The sequence below is a fragment of the Phyllobates terribilis genome, unplaced genomic scaffold (assembly GCF_046119375.1).
Source record: "Phyllobates terribilis strain yellow unplaced genomic scaffold, ASM4611937v1 Scaffold_7__3_contigs__length_470593459, whole genome shotgun sequence".
Classification (NCBI taxonomy): Eukaryota; Metazoa; Chordata; class Amphibia; order Anura; family Dendrobatidae; genus Phyllobates; species Phyllobates terribilis.
This window is the reverse complement of record NW_027362767.1, coordinates 400,851,563-400,874,743: the sequence shown is the minus strand read 5'-3', so window position 1 is coordinate 400,874,743 and position 23,181 is coordinate 400,851,563. Positions and strand designations below refer to the sequence as shown.

Sequence of the window (23,181 nt, the reverse complement as noted above, 5' to 3'; positions counted from 1 at the left end):
ATTACATCTACTACATATTGGGATAGGATCTTGGACATGGGAATAACCCTTTAAATAAAGCTGCTTTGTTCTTAATACTTCCCGGTATTTGGCTTAAACAGAACTTTATTGACCTACTTGGGTGCGGATTCCATGCGTTTTTTTATGCGTTCCTGCTGCAGAAATGCACTAAAAACGCATGCACATTTTTTTACCGAATGCAAATCTATGGGGAAAGTTTAGCACTGAAAACTCAGCGTACACACAGGAGAAGTTGACCTGCTGCGGATCTGACACGTGCACTGCAGGTCAGGTTACACGGAGTAAAAAAGAGGCGCAATGGGTCGATCTCTATAAATCCCATCCACTTTACTGGAACTGTAAAACGCTGCGTTTTTTTTTTTGATGCAACAAAAATGGGCAGCTTCAAAACCGCACCGAAAGCTCAAGAGTGTGAACGTGGCCTTAGTCTCCAAGGCCTGTGTGCGACTGCAACCCCTGCTCCTATTGGTTACACCCGTGGGCATTGAATATTTTGAATACAATATCCTGTATTTAATGGTGGGATCATTGCAGTATTCCGGCGCTGTACCAGCTGTTGTTTCTGGCCCTACTGGACTCTCTATGCTTCTGATTTCATAGAGTATTTTTTTATGGCTCCTATGAATTCTGACAAGACAAGTTATTGCTACAGGCTCCATCAGATGGATTAGTAATGAAATAAATCTAATAAAGGTAGAACCCCCCTAACTCGTGCACAGGCAGCTGCGCACTGAACCGCCTAATGACGTCAGCGTTCTCTTCTGGAATGTTTCATTCTCAAACGCGGGGGGGGTATACTATAAATAGTTGCCATCACTACATTGTAGAATATAATGTACTGATAAGACACACGGCTTCATCACATTTTCAACCTTTTTTTTTCTGTGAGGTGTTGTTAGCACGAGTGTGGAATGGTACAGTCCTAGTCCCCCCCTCTATCCTTCTGTATGGTGCAGTCCAGGCTGTGAGTCAGCGCTGTGGGCGTGGCCTGCAGGGGTTTATTATGTGCGTTGTAGCAGCTCGCGGTGTAAAGTGACAGCTGCAGAGAGACAGAAGAGAGGAGCCACCGTCATGCCTGGAGAGCAGATGATCGAGGTCCATGTCGTGTACTGGTGAGAGCAGGCTCGTCCATTGCGTTAGTGATGGCTGCATTGTGTGGATGGGTGCATGGACCTCCCCTTGAAGTGATTCTGAGCGTCTCTTCTGGCTGCAGATTGTACATTTTGGCTTTTGCTCCTGAGATCTCATCACCTCTGATCTCTGCGGACCTCAGAGCCTCTTGGTACATGTGCTGCACTGACATTGATGTCTGGCTCCTGTAAAATAAGTGGAGTTACCACTAAATAATAATTATGGATCTTTGTTGTGGTGTTCCTCTGTTGTTCTGCCTGGCAATGTATGAATAAATTGACCGCTAAGTGTTAGTGTGTATGTTCCTAAAATCCTATTGTTTGTTGGCACATACATCCGTCCAGACCGGTTGTGCGCCACTGCAAACAAACCACTCCAGAAAGCATAGAATAAGCAGAGCAAAAACATGGCGTTGTTTAAAGATCAATATAACTTTATTAGCACATACAGTTTAATCAATACATATATATATTAAAAAAAAATACGTGAGTAGGAGGAATATGGAGGCTAGCAGCAGGGGTGCAAACACACAGGGAAATGTGTCAAATCACATAGTTTAAGGACTAGGGGGAACACCAAGCTTGGGCTTCATAAGAGGCTATAGAGTCTAACACAACCAAGAGTATATGAACAGTGTACTTAAAGTTAATTGACCATAATGGCACCTTCCCATGATAAAGCCGTATATACTCCATGTGAAACGCGCGTCAGGAAGCGGTAAATATGTACTTGACATCCTGGGCGCTGTGCTTGCTCAGGGTAAACCATGCGGTTATCAATGCATATTGTTTGGACTCTCATGCGCTGATAGGGATGCCAGCTCTAGATTTTGCTGTTGTATTGCCATTTATGGTCAATTAACTTTAAGTACACTGTTCATATACTCTTGGTTGTGTTAGGCTCTATAGCCTCTTATGAAGCCCAAGCTTGGTGTTCCCCCTAGTCCTTAAACTATGACTTGACACATTTCTGTGTGTGTTTGCGCCCCAGCTGCTATCCTCCATATTCCTCCAAATCATGTATTTTTTTTATTTACAGTTATATGAAAAAGTTTGGGCACCCCTATTAATCTTAAGCTTAATGTTTTCTTAAAATTTGTGTTTTTGCAACAGCTATTTCAGTTTGATTTATGTAATAACTGTTGGACACAGTAATGTTTCTGCCTTGAAATGAGGTTTATTGTACTAACAGAAAATGTGCAATCTGCATTCAAACAAAATTTGACAGGTGCATAAGTATGGGCACCTCACCAGAAAAGTAACATTAATATTTAGTAGATCCTCCTTTTGCAAAAATAGCAGCCTCTAGTCACTTCCTGTAGCTTTTAATGAGTTCCTGGATCCTGGATGAAGGTATTTTTGACCATTCCTCTTTACAAAACAATTCCAGTTCAGTAAAGTTTGATGGTCGCTGAGCATGGACAGCCCTCTTCAAATGATCCCACAGATGTTCAATGATATTCAGGTCTGGGGACTGGGATGGCCATTCCAGAACATTGTAATTGGTCCTCTGCATGAATGCCTGAGTAGATTTGGAGCGGTGTTTTGGATCATTGTCTTGCTGAAAGATCCGTCCCCTGCGTAACTTCAACTTTGTCACTGATTCTTGAACATTATTGTCAAGAATCTGCTGATACTGAGTGGAATGCATGCCTCCCTCAACTTTAACAAGATTCCCGGTGCCGGCATTGGCCACACAGCCCCAAAGCATGATGGAACCTCCACCAAATTTTACTGTGGGTAGCAAGTGTTTTTCTTGGAATGCTGTGTTTTTTTGCCGCCATGCATAACGCCTTTTTGGATGACCAAACAACTCAATCTTGGTTTCATCAGTCCACATGATCTTCTTCCAAAAAGAAATTGGCTTCTCCAAATGTGCTTTTGCATACCTCAGCCGACTGTTTGTGGCGTGCTTGCAGAAACGGCTTCTTTCGCATCACACTCCCATACAGCTTCTCCTTGTGCAAAGTGCGTTGTATAGTTGACCGATGCACAGTGACACCATCTGCAGCAAGTTGATGCTGAAGCTCTCTGGAGGTGGTCTGAGGATTGTCCTTGACTGATCTCACTATTCTTCTTCTCTGCCTTTCTGATGTTTTTCTTGGCCTGCCACTTCTGGCCTTAACAAGAACTGTCCCTGTGTTCTTCCATTTCCTTACGATGTTCCTCACAGTGGAAACTGACAGGTTAAATCTCTGAGACAGCTTTTTGTATCCTTCCCCTGAACAACTATGTCGAATAATCTTTGTTTTCAGATCATTTGACAGTTGTTTTGAGGAGCCCATGATGCCACTCTTCAGAGGAGATTCAAACAGAACAACTTGCAAGTGGCCACTTTAAGTAGCTTTTCTCATGATTGCATACACCTGGCTATGAAGTTCAAAGCTCAATGAGGTTACAAAACCAAAAAAAGTGCTTTAGTAAGTCAGTAAAAAGTAGGTAGGAGTATTTAAAACAAGAAAATGATAAGGGTGCCCATACTTATGCGCCTGTCAAATTTTGTTTGAATGCAGATTGCACATTTTCTGTTAGTACAATAAACCTCATTTCAAGGCAGAAACATTACTGTGTCCAACAGTTATTACATATATCAAACTGAAATAGCTGTTGCAAAAACACCAATTTTTATAAAACATTAAGCTTAAGATTAATAGGGGTGCCCAAACTTTTTCATATAGCTGTATATGTATTGATTAAATTGTATGTGCTAATAAAGTTATATTTATCTTTAAACTTAACCTAAACTCCATGTTTTTGCTCTGCTTAATATATACGGTATCTATCACTGTTTTTTTTTTTTTTAATTTTTATTTTGCAGGATAAGTTGTACTTTTTGAACGACAAGACTGATTTGGGGGGTGGGGGGATCATATTGATCAGGCGCTTCTGAACGTGGTGTATTGGAAGGAGGGTGATTTGAACTTTTTATATTTTTTTAGTATTCTACTTTTTTTTTATTTTTTATTATACTATTTACTTGCTTCAATAGTCTCCTTAAAAAGACTAGAAGCTGCGATCATCTGATTGCTCGTGCTACCCATAGTGGGGCTTCAGCCCTGCTATGAATGCCGACCGCTGGGCGACGCTCCTAGCAGATCAGCGCTGACAACTGTTCTTCTGCAGACACTGGATTGTCATGCCCAACCCATTGGCGTGATGCGTTTCCGGCGCGACCTTGTTAAATGCCGCTGTTAGAGATTGACAGCAGCATTTAACATGGTAACAGTCGCACATGGATCGTGATTCCACCTGCAGCTGTTAGAGGCACATGCTGATCAGATCACTTGTCATGTGCTGTTAAAGTTACAGAAGTGCACCACTAGTGGCCTCTGAGCTTGTAAGCGCTGCACTGTATTTGACCAGCCTCAGTTGCCCTGCACTGATACTACAGAGCTAAAGCTGACCCTGCATTGTGAGCGCACTGTACTGATCAGTTGCACAACCCTGCTGCTGGTCCGATCCGTCCATCTTCAGGACACTTGCACCTTCTCCAGCAACCATGAAGCCAGATTTTATGATTTATTATTTTCTGGCTTCTTGGTAGTTATAAGACTTAAATTTAAGATATACTATCATTTTTCTCTAATAACCCCCCACGACAACACACAGGAGGATGTAACCCCACCCTAATAGGAACACGAAATACGAAGAGGTTTAAATAACACTGGAGGGAGGATGTGGGAGGGGCTATTTCCTGTCCTTATCAGGGATGAAGAGGTCATCCCCGGTGTGCTGGGCCGGCGACAGGCACTGGGGGAAAGCTACTAGCTGGGCAGCAGAGGATCGAGCGGTCTTTACCTCTCCTCCTCAGGGCGCTGCTCCCGTCTCCTCCGGATTCGGGATCCCCTCCTGCAGTCCGCGCTCTCGGGCAAGGTCTGCAGGATCTTCTGACCGGAGGCCTCTCTGAGCTCTCCGGTCCATCTCCTCCTCCTCTCCCCCTCTGGATACGCCGGGCGGTGGATGACGTCCCTTCCGGCAGTTACATTCCACACTGAACCACATCAAAAAACTATGAGGGAAGAAGAGCGGAATGCTGCCGGTGATCAGAAATCTTCACCTGGACACCGGGGGAGAAGCCCTCTAAACAGAGGGAGGCGCTGGTCCGGTCGCCCATAAAAGGAGCCCTGGACAGGAAGACATCTACAGGTAGGACGATGAAGCTTCTCACTCTGCATCTGTAGAGCCCAGCGCCGGTCTGGTCCCAGTAAGTATGGCACTGGTAGTCAGTCTTCCAGATGTAGGAAATAGTGATTATAGCTCCCCTCCCCTTCTCCCCTCTCTTGTAGGGGGACAAGGAGCCTGCATCTGGAGAAAAAGTTAGTCATGCAGATGTCCCATCTGTACAAAAAAAAACTATCGTCCTCCCATAGAAAGCCCCTATACAAGGACTGTACGGAGAAGATTCAGACAGGAACAATCTTCCTTAATGGAGGAGATAAAGGGGATTGTACGCCAGGAGATCAAATCCTCCTTAGCCTCGGTCACTCTCCCTATGCCCTCACCTAGTCGGGGTTCTACATCTACTCCCTCAGCAGCCAAAAAGAGGAAGATCAGCCCACCAAAGGGAGGGGAGGAAGACTCTCAAGAGGAGATGTATATCTTGGAAGATCTTCCAGAGGAAGGTGAACTAAGTCCAACCCCTAATAACTCCCAATGAGAGAGATATATTATTTTCCATCAGATAGTTTGGAAGAACTCATGGCAGTAAGGAGAACTATGGAGGTCGAGGAAGAAAGTCCCCCAAACAGTCCAGGGTCAGATGTTTGGGGAGCTACATTCCAGGAAAAAATTGGTGTTCCCTATACACCAGAATATTAGGGACTTAGTCTTAGAGGAGTGGGAATCTCCAGAAAAGAGATTAAATACCCCTACAGAGTTAAGGGATAGATTTCCTGTGGACAATGAGACTGCAGAATGCTGGTCTGAAGTCCCAAGAGTGGATATCCAAATTGCACGAGTAACAAAGAAAACCACACTGCCCTTTGAAGATTCCTCTCCATTAAAAGACCCCTTGGAACGCAAAATGGAGGGACTACTCAGGAAATCCTGGGAGACCTCTGCAACAATATTAAGCACCAACGCAGTCTCTACGGGCGTAGCTCGATCAATGGCTCGTTGGCTAGATAAACTGGAGGAACACCTAGTTTCAGGCACCCCCAGAGAAGACATCTTGGCATCCCTACCACTTCTACAGAAGGCTATGGGGTTTTTAGCAGACGCCTCTGCAGAATCCGTGAGAGTGGTGGCAAGACCATCTGGACTATCAAACTCTGTAAGAAGGGCCCTATGGTTGAAATCCTGGAACGGCAACGTGGCATCAAAAATGAAGTTGTGTTCCATCCCCTTTAAGGGGAAATACATGTTTGGGCCAGCCCTAGATGATCTTCTAGAGAAGGCCTCAGACAAGAAGGCCCTCCCGGAACCTAGGAATGTGAGGAAGAGGCCTTTTCGTCCTTCCCAAGAGCAGACCCCTCAATATAGGGGTAAAGGCAAAACAGGACGATGGAGCTACCCAAAAGGTAGAGGAGGCAAAAATCTTTTTCTCTCCCAAAACCAACGTCCGAACAGACCATGACGTCAGGATAGTCGGGGGGCCGCATCTCGAATTTTCTCCCTCAGTGGAAAGAAATCTGCTCAGACCCATGGGTCCTGAGGGTTGTCTAGTTCGGTGTAAAAAAAAAAATTTCTCCGCCTATCCTCCAGAGAGGGTAAGGTTAACACCACTCTCCTGTCGTCAGGCCACCCTGATATCTGGTTTTACAGACCTATTGTCCTCAGGGGTGATGTCTCTGGTTCCTACAAGAGAGATAGGCACAGTACATTATTCCAGGCTCTTCCTAATATAAAAACCAAATGGCTCAGAGTTGTAATCAATCTAAGGCCACTGAATCAGTATATCCCCTACCAACGATTCAAGATGGAATCCATCAGGTCGACGGTCTCTCTGATAGGACAGGACCATGTCATGGCCACAATCGACCTCCAGGATGCATGTTACCACATCCCCATCATAAATCCACTTCACAGGAGGTTCCTAAGATTCGCAGTGGCTCAAGGGGATCAAATAGTCCACGATCAATTCAATGTTCTCCCATTTGGAATTTCATCAGCCCCGTGAATATTTGCAGAAGTCATGGTTTATATCAGGGGTCAGAACATTTCAATAGTACCATACTTTGATGACCTGTTATTAATCGGGCCCTCAGTACCAGTACTCTGAGAACATCTACAGTTGACCACTCAGATCCTATCGTCTCTTGGCTGGTTAGTGAACCAGGAAAAATCAGAGATGGTTCCCTCCATGACAAACATTTCTAGGAATACTATTGGATTCCCACAGCCAGATGTCATTCCTGCCCAAACAAAAACAGGTCATGATGATAAAAGCAAAAATCAATGTCCTGAGGAGCAGAAGATCAGTATCATTAAGAAACGCCATGTCGGTCCTCGGGTCTGACTTCCTGTATTCAGATGGTGGCCTGGGTTCAGGCGCACACTCAAACATTACAGACCCACATCTTTACGAATTGGGATGGATCTCCACGGTCTCTGAACAGGAGAATCCCCAGACTTCTCTATTCTGGTGGCTGAACGGGAAAAAATCTGAACAGAGGAGTACCATGGATCCAGAATCCACTGGTAACCATAAAGGTGCATGCCAACGAAAAGGGATGGGGAGCCATGGTCTCCCAAGAGCTATTCCAGGGTATATGGACCAAAGAGGTGAGCCCACGCTCATCGATTTTCAGAGAACTAAAGGCCGTAGAGGAAGTCCTCAGAACAGCAGAGCCTCTGGTCCAGAAATCTCACATTCAGATATTTTCAGACAATATCACCACAGCAGCCCACCTTCGTCATCAAGGGGGCACAAGATACGAAAGCTTTAAAAGCAATCTCCGCAAGAATATTCTCCTGGGCCAAAGAACATCTTCTATCCTTGTCGGCTCTTCATATCAAAGGTTCAGTCAATATCCAGGCCGACTTCGTAAGCAGAACAAAGATTCATCCAGGAGAGTGGAGCCTAAACCCAGATGTTAGTCGAGAGATGGGGCTATCCAGAGGTAGATCTCTTCTCCGGACACCAGAACGCGAAAGTACCTCAATATTTCTCCCTGGATCCAAATGGCCCTTGCCTGGGCGTGGACGCATTCGCTTACAAATGGGAGTTCAAACTAGCATATGCCTTTCCCCCCCACTACCTATCCTTTCAAAAACCTTACAGAAGATAAGGACCGAAGGGACCAGACTAATCCTAGTGGCCCCTCGCTGACCAAAAAGGAGTTGGTTCGGAACGTTAACCAGTCTGAGTGTGGAGAGCCCTCTAATCCTTCCTCCCATAAAGGATCTCCTTCTCCAGGGACTGGTTTACCATCCGGATCCCGAGAGACTACACCTAACTGCCTGGCTTCTGAATTCCTGATATTAAAGACCAGAGGCCTCTCAGAAAAAGTCATCAAAACTCTCCAGAAGAGCAGGAAACCTGTAACGAACACCATTTACCATAAGATCTGGAAAAACTTCTTAAGGTGGTGTGCATCCACTCGCCCAGACCCTCATAGGGCTGATGTGGCTCAGATTCTAGACTTTTTACAAGACCTGGACAAAGGTCTCAGACCTAGTACTCTTAAGGTCCAGGTAGCGGCGTTAAGTTCTTTGATCAAAGACTAGCGGAACATTAGTGGGTGAGAAGATTTAAGACAGCAGCCACCCGCATCCACCCTAGAGTAAAGGCCCCGTCACACATAACGAGATCGTTAGCGAGATTGTTATTACATCACGGTTTTGGGATCGCTGGAGAGTCGTTTCGTGATCACTAGGGAGCTGTCAAACATGCTGAACTTCCCAACGATTTCGGCCGCCCCAGCGTTCTAACTAACGATCTCGGCGGTCATTGGGACGCTTTCACACAGCAGCTATTTCAACGATCCACACCTTGATAGGGACTGTACTGTGTCAAAGGCGTGCATAAAATTACTTTTCCGCGCCCCTCATCTCCGATTGGACGCTACTGCGTTCTGATTGTGCGGCCTTGGTTTAAAAGAAGGCCACGTTGTAGCAATTCCGTCCCTTTGTTCCGGACTGCGTTCTGGTTTCAGATCGTAGTAGCGTTCTCCGGCTGTGACTCTGTATCCATTCATCTGGGCTTTGTTCCTGACAAGCGTTCTGGTTTGTGGATTGTAGTAGTGTTCTTCGGCTGTGACTCCACATATCAACAGCCCGGAGAATTCTGCTAGGATCTGCAATCCAGCACGAGGTCAGAAACAAAGGATGGAATCTCTATTCTGTTGCCTTCTTTATGCATGGCGGAAAATGAGAATGCTGTAGCGACCACCAATCGGGGACGAGGGGCGCGGAAAAGTCCAATTTATGCACGCCTATGTGTCTCAGTTCTGAATTGCTAACGAGGTCGTTGATAAGGTGTCAAATACAGCGATGCACACTGCCCAGTGGTAGCGCAACGACCCAGGAATGGTCCAGGAAGCTTTGTAACGATCAGCGATCTCACAGCAGGGGCCTGATCGTTGCTACCTGTCAGACATAACAAGATCGCTAGCGAGATCACTATTGTGTCACAAACGTGACGTATCAATGATCTCACTAGCGATCTCGTTATGTGTGACGGGGCCCTTACAGACCTGGTTCCCCCTCTGGGACCTTAACATTGTTCTGAAAGGGTTAACCCTTCCACCCTTTGAGCCCTTATCAACCATAAGACTGGACAGGCTGACCTGGAAAACGGCTTTCCTGGTGGCAATAACTACAGCCAGAAGAGTGTGTGAACTACAGGCCCTTTCGATCAATGAACCCTACCTGAGAATCCTGGAAGACCATTTAATTTTCCAACTTGACCCTTCATTTCTACCTAAAGTGGTCTCACATTTCCACAGATCTCAGGAGATAATCCTTCCATCTTTTTGTGACAACCCAAAAGACAAAAAAAGAGATGGAATTCCACACTCTGGATGTTTGGAGAATAGTACTGCACTATCTTCAGGAAACAGAAGAAGGAAGGAAAGACAGAGAAGAACCTATTTGTCCATACACAAGGTCCAAACAGAGGAAAGAAGGCAGCAAAATCCAAAATAGCCAACTGGATTAAGAGGGCGATTATGGAGGCTTACCAGATCCAGGATCTACCTCCTCCAGCAAAGCTCAAGGCCCATTCTACAAGGGCGATATCTGTCTCCTGGGCTGAAAAAGCCAGCGCATCCATCGAACAGATTTGCAGAGCTGCCACATGGTCCTCAATTCATACTTTCTCCAAACACTACAGACTAGACCTAATGTCTGTTGGAGATTTAGCCTTCGGAAGGAAGGTCCTTCAGGCTATTGTCCCTCCCTAGTATATCTTTGGTATACCTCCGGTGTGCTGTCGTGGGGGGTTATTAGAGAAAATAGAATTGGACTTACCGGTAATTCGGTTTCTAATAACCCACCACGACAGCACGGGTAATTCCCTCCCCCTCACCTATTGTTTCTACGACAGCTGGATCAGTAGAAATAAAAATTAATTTGAAGCATCTATACTCTTGTGGTCCTTTGTAATAACACTGGAGGGAGGATGTGGAGGGGCTATTTAAACCTCTTCCTATTTCCTGTCCCTATTAGGGTGGGGTTACATCCTCCTGTGTGCTGTCATGGTGGGTTATTAGAAACCGAATTACCAGTAAGTCTTATTATTATTAATAATAATAATCATAATATTCACAGAATAAAAAATCCTATTCATAATTAAATGAAAAAAAGCTTCTAATTTGTTTTTTTTTCTTTTTTCTCTTCCCTCCTAGTGGTGCCTGAGGGTACGAACCCAGGGTAAGGTTCCTCTTGTGATTACAAAATATGATGAGGATGTTCAAATTTATCTGTTTAACGTCAGTAACATTCATTACATCCCCCTTCATTTTACAGTAATTGCCCATTGGCCAAGTGTAGTTGGGGACTTTACGATAACTCTCTGCTATATTCATATTGGCCACTAGATGTCCGTGTTTGTCATACACTAGACACTGGTAAAGGATCTCTCTACAGCCTGTTGTGATAATGTTCGGGAACACTGTGGGGGTCACTGATGCCTGTATTGGAAGTAGAAAAAGTTTTCGAATGGTGTTTTTTTTTTTTTTTTTCACCGCTAGTGACTATATAATGTGAAAAAACAAGTAAATATATATATTTTTTTAGTTTCAGCAGTTTGAGAGGGACCTAGAAAAAAGATTTCCTGGCCTGCTGAAAATTGTAAGTTAACTCTCCATCTTGTAGTTGTGTGAATGCAGAATGGCTTCTGATCATGGTCATGTGTTTAATTTGTTCTTTACAGGATGGGGAAGGTACCCCGACAGCCACTGGGTGGTTTGAAGTGACCATTAATGGGAAGCTTGTCCATTCAAAGAAGGTAACTGGTCCCAAAAATGGCTGACACTACTGACCAGCCTGTAATCCTTAAAGAACTGGCTTGATTAAAAGTTCCACCAAAAAAAAAAAAAAAGAGAGAAATCGCTGGTCAACTTTTAACCCTTATAACTCCCCCAAAAAAATTGGGTTGCTGATGTAAGGTAGACATGTGGGAAGTATTATAGATTAACTGTTTTGTGACATGTCTCTGATTTAAGGGCATAAAAATTCAAATTTTGAAAATTGTGAAATTTTTAAAACTTTTGCCAAATTTCCAACTTTTTTACAAATAAACACAAGTCATATTGAAGAAATTTTACCACTATCATGAAGTACAATGTCATTAAAAAAACATTCTCAGAATCAGGGGGATCTGTTGAAGCGTTCCAGAGTAATTACCTCCTAAAGTGACAGTGGTCAGAATTGTAAAAATTGGCCTGGTCACTAACGTGCAAACCACCCTGGGGGGTAAAGGGGTTTACTCTAGTGCTTCCTATAGGAAGTATCAATTCTAAAGGTCAATATTGACCTTTTAATGAGCTTTGCCTTGGGATAAGAATCCAAACCAGACACCTGTTTCAGGGTGTTTGCCCCTCATCAGTGCAAAGCAGTAGATCTGATTTGGAAAATGCCCTTTCCCTGATCTCTGCCTTGCTCTTAGTGCAGTGCCCCCACCCACTGCACTTACAACTCATTAGCCTACAACTTACACTATGGATTTCTCTTAACGCTGCAAAATGCAGTTCTATAAGAGGTCAGGATTTACTCGGCATTGAAGTGCCTTTTACATACATACCACTAGTTTGGAATATTTAAATCTTTAATGGCAGGATCTCTTTAAAGAGAACCAGCCACTTCTTTTTTTTTTTCTTTTTTTTTCTGGTGGTTTTGTTTGACTTGTATCAGTGTTATACTGTGTGATGTGTTATGTAACCTTAGTATTTTATCTGACAAGCTATCTATGGCCACAGGTCATGAAACCTGAGTAACCAGTCCTGTTGTATCTGACATGCACTCTAGATTATGGTAATGTTTAACCACAGGTCAAAGTTTCCTTCCATTGACAGCGAGCAGATTATACTGAACCGCACCTTTAGGCTATGTGCCCACGATGTAGAAATGCCCTGGATTTTTCCTGAGCATTTCTGCATCTCCCTGGCAGAAAAAAACGTATGCGGATTGTACATCGCTCTTCACTTGCATTTCCGCATGCAAGTTGACAAGCGCTTTCCAGGCGATTTTAGGATCACTTGGGAAAAGTACTTGACAACTTGGTCACACTATATAAATCCATGCAACTGGCGTGGATTTATATAGTGTGACCGAAAGAATGTTACAAAAATAAAAAATCTATAATCACCTTCCGATGGCCCCCACAGTCTTAATTCTATCCATCCTGCCTTGCCAGCAGCTCGCGGTACACTGAAAGGACCTGCTGACGTCGGCGTCACGTGACCCGTCACATGACTAAATGACATCAGCGCAGGTCCTTTAGTCCACCGCAATCTGCTGGCAAGCCAAGACAAGCACATCGGGGGCCATCAGAAGGTAAGTATAATATTTATTTTTTTATTTTAATTTTTTTTTTTATACAGGTTCTATGGTACCCGGGTCTGGAGGAGTCTCCTCTTCTCCAGACCTGGGTACCATCCGCACATTGAATGCGCATCTGCGGATTCCAGGCGTTCCAATGCAAGTCAATGGCGGTGAAAACGCAGCACTTCCCGCAAAATAATTGTTAGTGCTGCGTTTTTTTCCGCAATGATAATCCGCAGCGGAAATTTCCGCAGCATGTGCACAGCACATGCGGATTATCATTGGGGAACATGGCAGACCTTCTACCAAGCGTTTTTTAAGCGTTTCTGCAGCGGAATTGCCGCTGTGGTAACGCTTAAACGCATTGTTGGGCACAAAGCCTAAAGGCTATAAAAGTTGGGGACCCACTGAGGTTTGCCGTGATGTGGCAGTGGGCATCATACACTTTGATCAGAATGTTAAATGAAGAACAACATTTTCAGTTCTATAAATTTTTGCCTAGTGGAATTAAATCAGTGTATGACTCTCGAATTTCAAGTCCATGTGTCACTTTTTTTCCCACAGTTCTACTTGAATGCTTTCAAAAATTGGCTAAGTGTTAATTATCAGTCATTTCCATTAATAAAAAACAAAGAATCAATTACTATTTCATGTGTCTGCCCTTTACCTTCATCAATTGCTCAGTACACCTTCATACTCGAAGGAATTTGGCAGGGAGATTATTCCAAACATCCTGGAGAACTAACCACAGATCTTCTGTAGATGTCACTTGTGAAAATTCTTCTCTCATGTAATCCCAGAAAGTGAGTGATAGAAGTGCTTTGTGGGGCCAGATCTTCACTTCAGGACTCCTCGTTCTTTTCTCTGAAGATGGTTCTGAATGACACTGACTGGATGTTTGGGATCATGAACATGCTGCAAAATAAACTTAAAGCCAATCCCCTGACTGTATTACATAACTTGTTGTCCAATAATCTAATGATCTTCTGTCTGCAGACACATAATTGTATTGATCTCCACCCTTTCTGGAACAAACTACCAAATATTTCCCCTGTTCACTAATCTGTCCAGAGCACCTGCTGCCACTTTTTTTAAACTTTTTTTTTTTTTGGGGGGGGGGGGGGGGGGGGTACGTCAATTTTCTATGTATCCTTTAATAAGATGTGTAGTAGAGGGGTTACAAGGACACTAAATTTCTGGAAGGCAAATTTCCAACTGTTGAGAGATGATCTTAGTGCTATAAACTGGGATGATATCCTGAGGCTTAAAACCACACAAAGCAAATGGGAGACATTTATTAGCATCCTGAATAGGACCTGTGCACAATATATTCCTTATGGGAATAAACATGCTAGAAATAGGAGGAAACCACTATGGCTAAACAGAGCTGTAAGGGGCGCAATAAGTGACAGAAAGCATTTAGAGAACTAAATCAAGTAGGTAGTGATGAGGCATTAAATACAGAAAATTAAATCAATTCTGTAAAAAACAAAAATTGAGCAAAGATTGAGACAAACTCATTGCCAGAGAAAGTAAAAATAATCCCAAAATATTCTTTAACTACATAAATAGTAAAAAACTAAAAATGATAGTGTTGGCCCCCTTAAAAATAGTCTGGGTGAAATGGTGGATGAGGAAAAAGCCAATATGCTAAATGATTTTTTTTCAACCGTATTTACACAAGAAAATCGCATGACAGAAAACCTGATCAGTGATAACAAAAATTCTCCATTAAATGTCACTTGCTTAACCCAGCAGGAAGTACGGCGGCGTCTAAAAATCACTAAAGTTGACAAATCCCCGGGCCCGGATGGGATACACCCACAAGTATTGCAGGAATTAAGTAACGTCATAGATGGACCATTATTTTTAACCTTTAAAGATTCCATAATAACAGGGTCTGTACCACGCAACTGGCGTATAGCAAATGTGGTGCCAATATTCAAAAAGGGGACAAAAACCGAACTTGGAAATTATAGGCCGGTAAGCTTAACCTCTACTGTGGGTAAAATCCTGGAGGGTTTCCTAAGAGATGCTATACTAGAGTATCTGAAGAAGAATAACCTCATGACCCAATATCAACATGGGTATACGAGGGACCGTTCCTGTCAAACTAATCTGATCAGTTTTTATGAGGAGGTAAGTTCGGGACTGGACCAAGGAAATGCAGTGGATGTTGTGTATATGGACTTTTCAAACGCTTTTGATACGGTTCCACACAAAAGGTTGATACATAAAATGAGAACAATGGGGATAGGGGAAAATATATGTAAGTGGGTTAAGAACTGGCTCTGTGATGGGAAACAAAGGGCGGTTATTAATGGCGCACACTCAGACTGGGTCTCAGTTAACAGTGGGGTACCACAGGGGTCAGTATTGGGCCCCATTCTTTTTAACATATTCATTAATGACCTTGTAGGGGGCATACAGAGTATTTCAATATTTGCTGATGACACTAAACTCTGCAGGGTAATCAATACAGAGGAGGACAATTTTATATTACAGAAGGATCTATGTAAACTAGAAGCTTGGGCTGAGCTTTAATGGGGATAAATGTAAGGTAATGCACTTGGGCAGAGGAAATAAAATGTATAATTATAGGCTTAGTTGTAAAACACTGGGCAAAACTGTAACTGAAAAAGACCTGGGTGTATTGGTGGACGACAAGCTCACGTTTAGTGGCCAGTGTCAGGCAGCTGCTGCAAAGGCAAATAAAATAATGGGATGCATTAAAAGAGGCATAGATGCTCATGAGGAGAACATAATTTTACCTCTATACAAGTCATTAGTGCGACCACACTTAGAATACTGTGTACAGTTCTGGTCTCCGGTGTATAAGAAAGACATAGCTGAACTAGAGCGGCTGCAGAGAAGAGCGACCAAGGTTATTAGAGGACTGGGGGGTCTGCAATACCAAGACAGGTTATTACACTTGGGGTTATTTACTGTAGAAAAAAGAAGGCTTAGGGGTGATCTTATTATGTACAAGTATATGAGGGGACAGTACAAAGACCTGTCTACTGATCTTATTACTCTGAGGCCTGAGACGGTGACAAGGGGGCATCTTCTACGTCTGGAGGAAAGAAGGTTTAATCATAATCACAGACGGGGATTCTTTACTGTAAGAGCAGTGAGACTATGGAGCTCTCTGCCGCATGATGTTGTAATGAGTGATTCACTGTTAAAATTTAAGAAGGGCCTGGATGCCTTTCTTGAAAAGTATAATATTACAGGTTATAAATACTAGATCCATTGATAGGGCGTTGATCCAGGGAACTAGTCTGATTGTAGTATGGAGTCAGGAAGGAATTTTTTCCCCTTCTCCCATGACAGCACCACCTGAGAGAGGGTATCCGCCCACCAAGGACAGGAACCTACTGAATAAAAAGGCGGTACCTCTCCTCCGCATCTGTTTTGGTTCCTGTCCCTGATGGGAGCCTCACCAGGTGGTACCTCACGTACCTGGATTATGGACGGTACGGCCTGGAGGCCGTGGAAGCAGCAGATGGTCCCTGTTCCCAGCCCGTCTGGCTGCTGCCCGGGTCTGCGTGTGGGGAGGAGGTGCTGTTTTTTTTTGGATTCCTCCCCGCGTGCGCCGGGGCCTGCGGCCGGGTCTGCGCCTCGCAAAGATGAACTGAGCGCGCCGGCCGGCAGGTCTTCCGGGCTGCGCACGTGGGGGTCGCGTCGCACCCTGTGACGGAGCGTGCCGGAAGTCCAGGCTGCACACGCGCGGGTTGCTGACGCGCCCTATCACGGAGTGCGCCGGAAGCCGGGTCTGCGCATGCGCGGGTGGGAAGCTGTCATCCCGCTGCAAGCGCGCCGGGTGCCGCTGGGCTGCGCACGCGCAGAGGCAAGTGGATCTGCGGGTAGCGCGCCTGCTGGCTAAAGTTTAAAAAAAAAAAAAAGAGATTGAGATGAGCACGCTGCCGGAAGGGGAGGAGCCTAAAGGAGGTGGAGCCCTACTGCTTTTAAGGATGGGGAGCAATCAGGATGGCGGTGTCTGCATCCCCACCATGATGAATGAGGAACTGCAGTCACCTGGGCAGCAGCTGTCACCGCCACAGGAAGTACAGCAGCAGCCACAGCCATCAAAGCAGCGCAAGCAGCTCAAACAAATGGAACGGGAATCTTCCCATCGACAAAGTCACAGCAGTGAGGGGCGTACGAGTTGCGGCAAGACTGGTCAGAAAAGACTTAGTCAGTCCACCTCCGCCAGATGGGAGCCCTCATGTGAACGGCAACCACCGCCTCCGGTACCCTAGTCTGAACGGCAGTGTGGTGAGTGATCTTCGTGAAAGTCTCACCTTGAATAATGTGCTCTTCTCTCTCTCTTTTCCTCCTTCTTCTCCTTTTATTTCTTGGGGCAGGAGGCGAAGAAGTGTAGTGCTAAAAGTAAAAACAGGGAGTGTGCTTTATGCAAAATCTGTCTTCCCACCTCCTATGCCAAAAACCTATGTTCGGACTGTATTCAGAAAACCATTGCAGAGGAGTCCCATAGGTTTTCTTTAGAATTAAAGGATCTAATCCAGACGGAGGTCAGAGAGTCTTTAAGAGGCTTAACCTCACTCAAAAAGAAGAAGCGAAAACTAGTTTCTTCAGAATCAGAAGAATCAGTGGAGTCCCGTTTTACGAGAGAACTGCCTTCCTCCTCTAATCACTCCTCATCGTCATCGGAGTCTTCGGATGATGATGGGGGGGGGGGGGGGCAGACCTTGTTTTTCGGTTGATAATACTGAGAGACTAGTTAAAGCCGTCAGAGGGGCTATGGGTATTACCGATACCAAAGTGCCCAGAACAGTCCAGGATGTTAGGTTCGGGGGCTTAGACCAAAGGAGGAGACGCTCATTCCCGGTCAATGACAGGATTAAATCTCTGATAGAAAGGGAATGGAAGAAACCGGAGAGGAAGGGTCAGCTGCCGTCATCCTCCAAGCAGAGGTACCCCTTTGAGGATGAGGATGCGGCTAAATGGGACAAAACCCCTAAGATTGACGTGGCCATTTCAAAATCTTCAAAAAAATCCACTCTGCCCTTTGAGGATTTAGGAGCCTTAAAAGACCCGCTGGATAAAAAAGCGGAGTCCTTCCTTAAGCAAACCTGGGAGTCGTCAGCAGGGGCCCTTAAACCGGCAATAGCGGCCACCTGCACCGCTAGATCTATGATGATCTGGCTTCAACAATTGGAAGACCAGATCAGGGGGAATGTGTCCAGGGAGAAAATTCTATCAGACCTTCCTCTTGTGCAGGGAGCGGCTGCATTCCTGGCAGATGCATCGGCAGATTCAGTTAGGCTGGCTGCCCGGTCTGCAAACCTCTCTAATGCAGCCCGTAGGGCGCTATGGCTCAAGAGCTGGCCAGGGGATGTGCAGTCAAAGTCTAAACTGTGCTCAATCCCTTGTGAGGGGGACTTCTTGTTCGGCAAAGGTCTAGATGACATCCTAGATAAAGCCGCAGACAAAAAACATGGATTTCCCACGGTGTCTGGTTCCCGATTTAACAGTTCCTTTCGGAAGAGAAAATACAGCCGCTGGAAAGACCGAAAGCCTTATAACAGAGGCTTCATGTTTGGGGGTCCCTCAGAGAATAAGAAAGCCCCTAAGTGACAGTTCCCCCCCAGGTGGGAGGAAGATTGTCCCACTTCCTGCCTGCCTGGAAGGAAATTTCATCCAATTCTTGGATCTTAGGGATAATCAGGAGGGGGCTCACATTAGAGTTCAAAAGCAGGCCCAAGAACACTGTCAAAATATCAGCCCCCAGAGGTTTAGCGGAACAGATAGCCTTACAGCAGGAAGTTCTCTCTGCTCATGAAAGGAGTTCTGGTGGAAACGCCTGCACCCGAGCAAGGAAGAGGATTCTATTCGACTCTCTTCCTAATAAAGAAGCCGGACGGCTCCTTCAGGACCATTGCGAACTTAAAGAGACTGAACGACCATTTAATCTACAGGCCGTTCAAGATGGAAACCATAAAATCGGCCATAAAGATGATATTTCCGGACTGTTTTATGTGCGTCCTCGATCTGAAGGACGCCTACTACCACGTCCCGATTTTGCCAGATCATCAACAGTTTCTAAGAGTAGCTGTACAATTCGGCAGGCACGTAAGGCATTTTCAGTTCGCAGCTCTTCCCTTTGGCATTTCCATGGCGCCGAGAGTCTTCACAAAAATCATTCTGGAGGTCACAGCGCACTTGAGGGAATGAGATATTTTGGTCATCCCTTATCTGGACGACTTAGTAGTGGGCAGATCAAGTCAACTCTGTGCTCTAGCCCTGGCGGACGTCATGGCCAGTCTAAGACGCCTAGGTTGGCTGTTAAATCTGGAGAAGTCAAGGCTGGAACCAAAGAGGGTTCAGTCTTTCCTGGGTCTCATTCTGGACTCAGAAAACCAAACCTGTCTTCTGCCAGAGGAAAAGAAGCTGAAGATCAGATCCCTAACATCTCGGGTTGTCAGCAATCCGACCATGACCCTGAGGAGTGCAATGTTTCTGGGTACAATGACGTCTTGCATCCCGGTTCAGTGGGCCCAGCACCATTCCAGATGTCTTCAACAGGAGATTCTGGCAGCGGACAGGCGGCTCAAAGGTCGCCTGAATGGGAAAATATCTCTTCCAGATGTTGTGATCAACTCCCTGGACTGGTGGACATCTCCGGTCAACCTATCTTTGGGGGTTCCTTGGACCTTCCAGGTGTCGGATACAATTACAACAGACGCAAGTGCGGAAGGTTGGGGAGCTCACCTAAGGGATCGTTCTGTACAAGGCCTCTGGTCGGACAGCGAGACAAGTCTCTCTTCCAACATGAAAGAGCTGTTGGGAGCCAGAAACGCGCTAAAAGAATTCAGTTCTGTTCTTCAGGGTCCTCACGTCAGGATAATGTCAGACAACAGATCAACAGTCGCCTACGTCAATCATCAGGGGGGTACCAGGTCTCTCCCTCTGATGTTAGTAGCGGATCAGATCTTCAGGTTTGCCGAGAGTCGGCTGGTTATGCTCTCGGCACTGCATATAAAAGGGGAAGAGAACATAAAGGCCGATTTCTTGAGTCGTCACATCTTGAAACAAGGAGAGTGGGAGTTGAATCCAGCCGTTTTTCAGCAGATTGTGGATCGGTGGGGACAGCCCCAGATAGATCTGTTTGCAAACAGACACAATCGGAAGACCGAAACCTTTTGCTCCCTGAATCCAAAAGAGGGGGCATTTGCGGTGGACGCGCTGCAGATTCAGTGGGATTTCACTCTAGCTTATGCCTTTCCCCCTTTAGTACTGATCCCTACTATCCTGAGGAAGATCCGAGAGGAACGGGCGAGGGTTATATTGATCGCCCCGTTCTGGCCCAAGAGACCATGGTTCACTTGGATGAAGAGAATGTCCCAAGCAGATCCATGGGTTCTTCCGGACATCCCAGATCTCCTCAGGCAGGGCCCAGTCTGTCATCCCCAAAGAGCAGGCCTGCATTTGACGGCTTGGATTTTGAGAGGTCGCTATTGACGCAAAGGGGGTTTTCTCCGGATCTTGTTACTACCCTTCTAGCAAGTAGAAAGCCGATAACAACTAGAATCTATGGTAGAACCTGGGCTAAGTTCTTGTCTACCTCGGGTCAGTCTGCCAAAGGGAGGATTCCTATTGAGGCCATACTAGAATTCCTCCAGAAGGGGTTAAACATGGGACTAGCCACCAGTACTCTTAAGGTACAGGTATCGGCTCTGGGGGCACTGTATAATTATGACTTGGCAGCAAATAGATGGATCATTAGATTTATTAAAGCCTGTCATAGATCCAGACCTATTCCTGTTCCAAGAATGCCTCCTTGGGACCTTAATTTAGTTCTGGAAGCATTAACCAAACCTCCCTTCGAGCCCTTAGAGAAGGTTTCAGAAAAAATCTTAACTTTAAAGACTGCTCTACTGGTAGCCCTGACATCAGCTCGTAGAGTCAGTGACTTACACGCACTATCCGTTAACCATCCATTCACTCAAGTATGTATGGATGGATAGAGTAATCTTAAGACCAGACCCGGCCTATCTTCCAAAGGTAGCCTCCAAGTTCCATAGGACGCAAGTAATCACTCTCCCTTCCTTCTATCCTAATCCTAGGGATTCTGAGGAACATAAGCTTCACACCTTAGATGTTAAGAGGGTGTTAGTCCAGTATTTGGAAGTGACAAAAGCCTGGAGAAAGAGTGACGCTTTATTTATATCCTTTCAGGGGGCTAGGAAAGGACTTAAGGTTACAAGGGGGACCATAGCTAGATGGGTCAGGGATACTATTACCTTAGCCTACTCTTCTAGCAATCTGCCGGTTCCTGAGAACCTGAAGGCCCATTCCACCAGAGCGGTAGCTGCTTCCTGGGCTGAGAAGGCGGATGTGCCCATCGACATTATATGTAAGGCGGCAACTTGGTCATCCCCCGCTACATTTTACAAACATTACCGTCTTGACCTTTCCTCTTCTACTGATCTGTCCTTTGGTAGAAGGGTGTTGCAAGCGGTGATCCCTCCCTCTGGTATTTGATCTCTATAAATCTCTCAGGTGGTGCTGTCATGGGAGAAGGGGAAAAGATCCTAGTTACTTACCGGTAACGGGATTTTACAGAGCCCATGACAGCACCCTATTAATTCCCTCCCCTTTATCACTGTGGTGTGCACTTTTTTAAGGTGTTTAGTACATATGTTGAGGTGGTGGTTATGTATTAACCTGTCTTCGGAGGCCCTCTCATGCTCTGAAACAAAACTGATGCGGAGGAGAGGTACTGCCTTTTTATTCAGTAGGTTCCTGTCCTTGGTGGGCGGATACCCTCTCTCAGGTGGTGCTGTCATGGGCTCTGTAAAATCCCGTTACCGGTAAGTAACTAGGATCTTTTTCCCCAATGTGGAGCTTGATGTTTGCCACATGGGTTTTTTTTTTTTTTTTTTTTTTTTTTTTTTTGCCTTCCTCTGGGTCAGCATGTTAGGCTATGGGTTGAACTAGATGGACTTAGTCTTCCTTCAACCTTAAAAACTATGTTACTGTGTTGGTCTAGTTTTAGGCCAGCTCAACCATGTCTGGCCAGTTTTCTTTGAACAGTATATGGGTGTAGCTGGGTCCCAATGGTTGCTGTCAGTTCTGACCTGATGGCACTGCTGGACATCTTCCAATTTCAAAGAGAAATAAGCCTGTTTCTTTTCTTCTGTTACACTAAGATTCCTTTTCAGAACACTGTCTACAGTCCTCAACATTGGCCACTTCTTGGTACTTTTTCCAAAGGTTGTGACCAGTACCTTAACAACATCTCTGCCTGGAAGAGACCTTGCTGATGCAGTAGAACTACCTTGTGTCTTGTTGGTGTGCTCAGTCTTGCCATAGTGTATGACCTGTGACCACTTTTATAACAGTGTTTGGCTGTTCCTTACCCAGTTTAAGCCTCCTACATGGCTGTTTCACCCTACACAATCATTTTTATCACCTGTTTGGTATAATTGGTTACTCATACACCTGACTGTAATCCAACAAACTCTCCTGACTTTGTGCAATTGAACCTGGAACAATTGATGGAGTTTTGAAGTCGAAGGGCGCTCACTCCAAATATTGATCAGGTTTCTTCATTCACTGCAACTGTAATTTAAAATATTAACACTTCAATTTCTGAAAGCATTTTTTTTTTTTACTCCTGCAGTATCGCTTAAGACTTTTGCGTAGTATTGTGTACACAGCCTGTACGCTTAGTAGACCACTAACCCTTTCTTGTAATTGTTAGAATGGGGATGGTTACATGGACAACACGAAGCTACAGAAGGTCGTGGCTGCCATCGAGTCGGTTTTGAAGGGATGATAAAACTGGGAATGCAAAAAAGTTTACAGCGTGGATAGTAAAGGTGAGCGGTGATCCTGGATACTGAACTTGTAGTAATAAAGCTGCAGTCCATGATGGAACGTCCTGACATTTAGGCTATGTTCACACAACTATCTTCTGTCCGTGGGTGGATGGATTGAGTGCTGTTCATCTAGGACCCCACCCCCAACTTCTATGTATGTTCCCAAGTCACCGGATGATTCCATATAATCTGATCTTTGCTTTCTTTCCGCAGACTGGATGAACTCTTGTTTCTTTCATCTTAGCCGAGCACTCAAT

General features: G+C 45.1%; 1 long non-coding RNA gene across 1 annotated transcript; it reads left to right on the top strand.

Moving 5' to 3' along the window:
- The first annotated feature begins 984 nt into the window (after positions 1 to 984).
- On the top strand, positions 985 to 22,872 carry LOC141155017 (uncharacterized). Its single transcript, XR_012247504.1, has 5 exons — positions 985 to 1,133; positions 10,940 to 10,964; positions 11,331 to 11,384; positions 11,467 to 11,541; positions 22,807 to 22,872. It is a non-coding gene; the product is annotated as an uncharacterized lncRNA (long non-coding RNA).
- Positions 22,873 to 23,181: the final 309 nt, after the last annotated feature.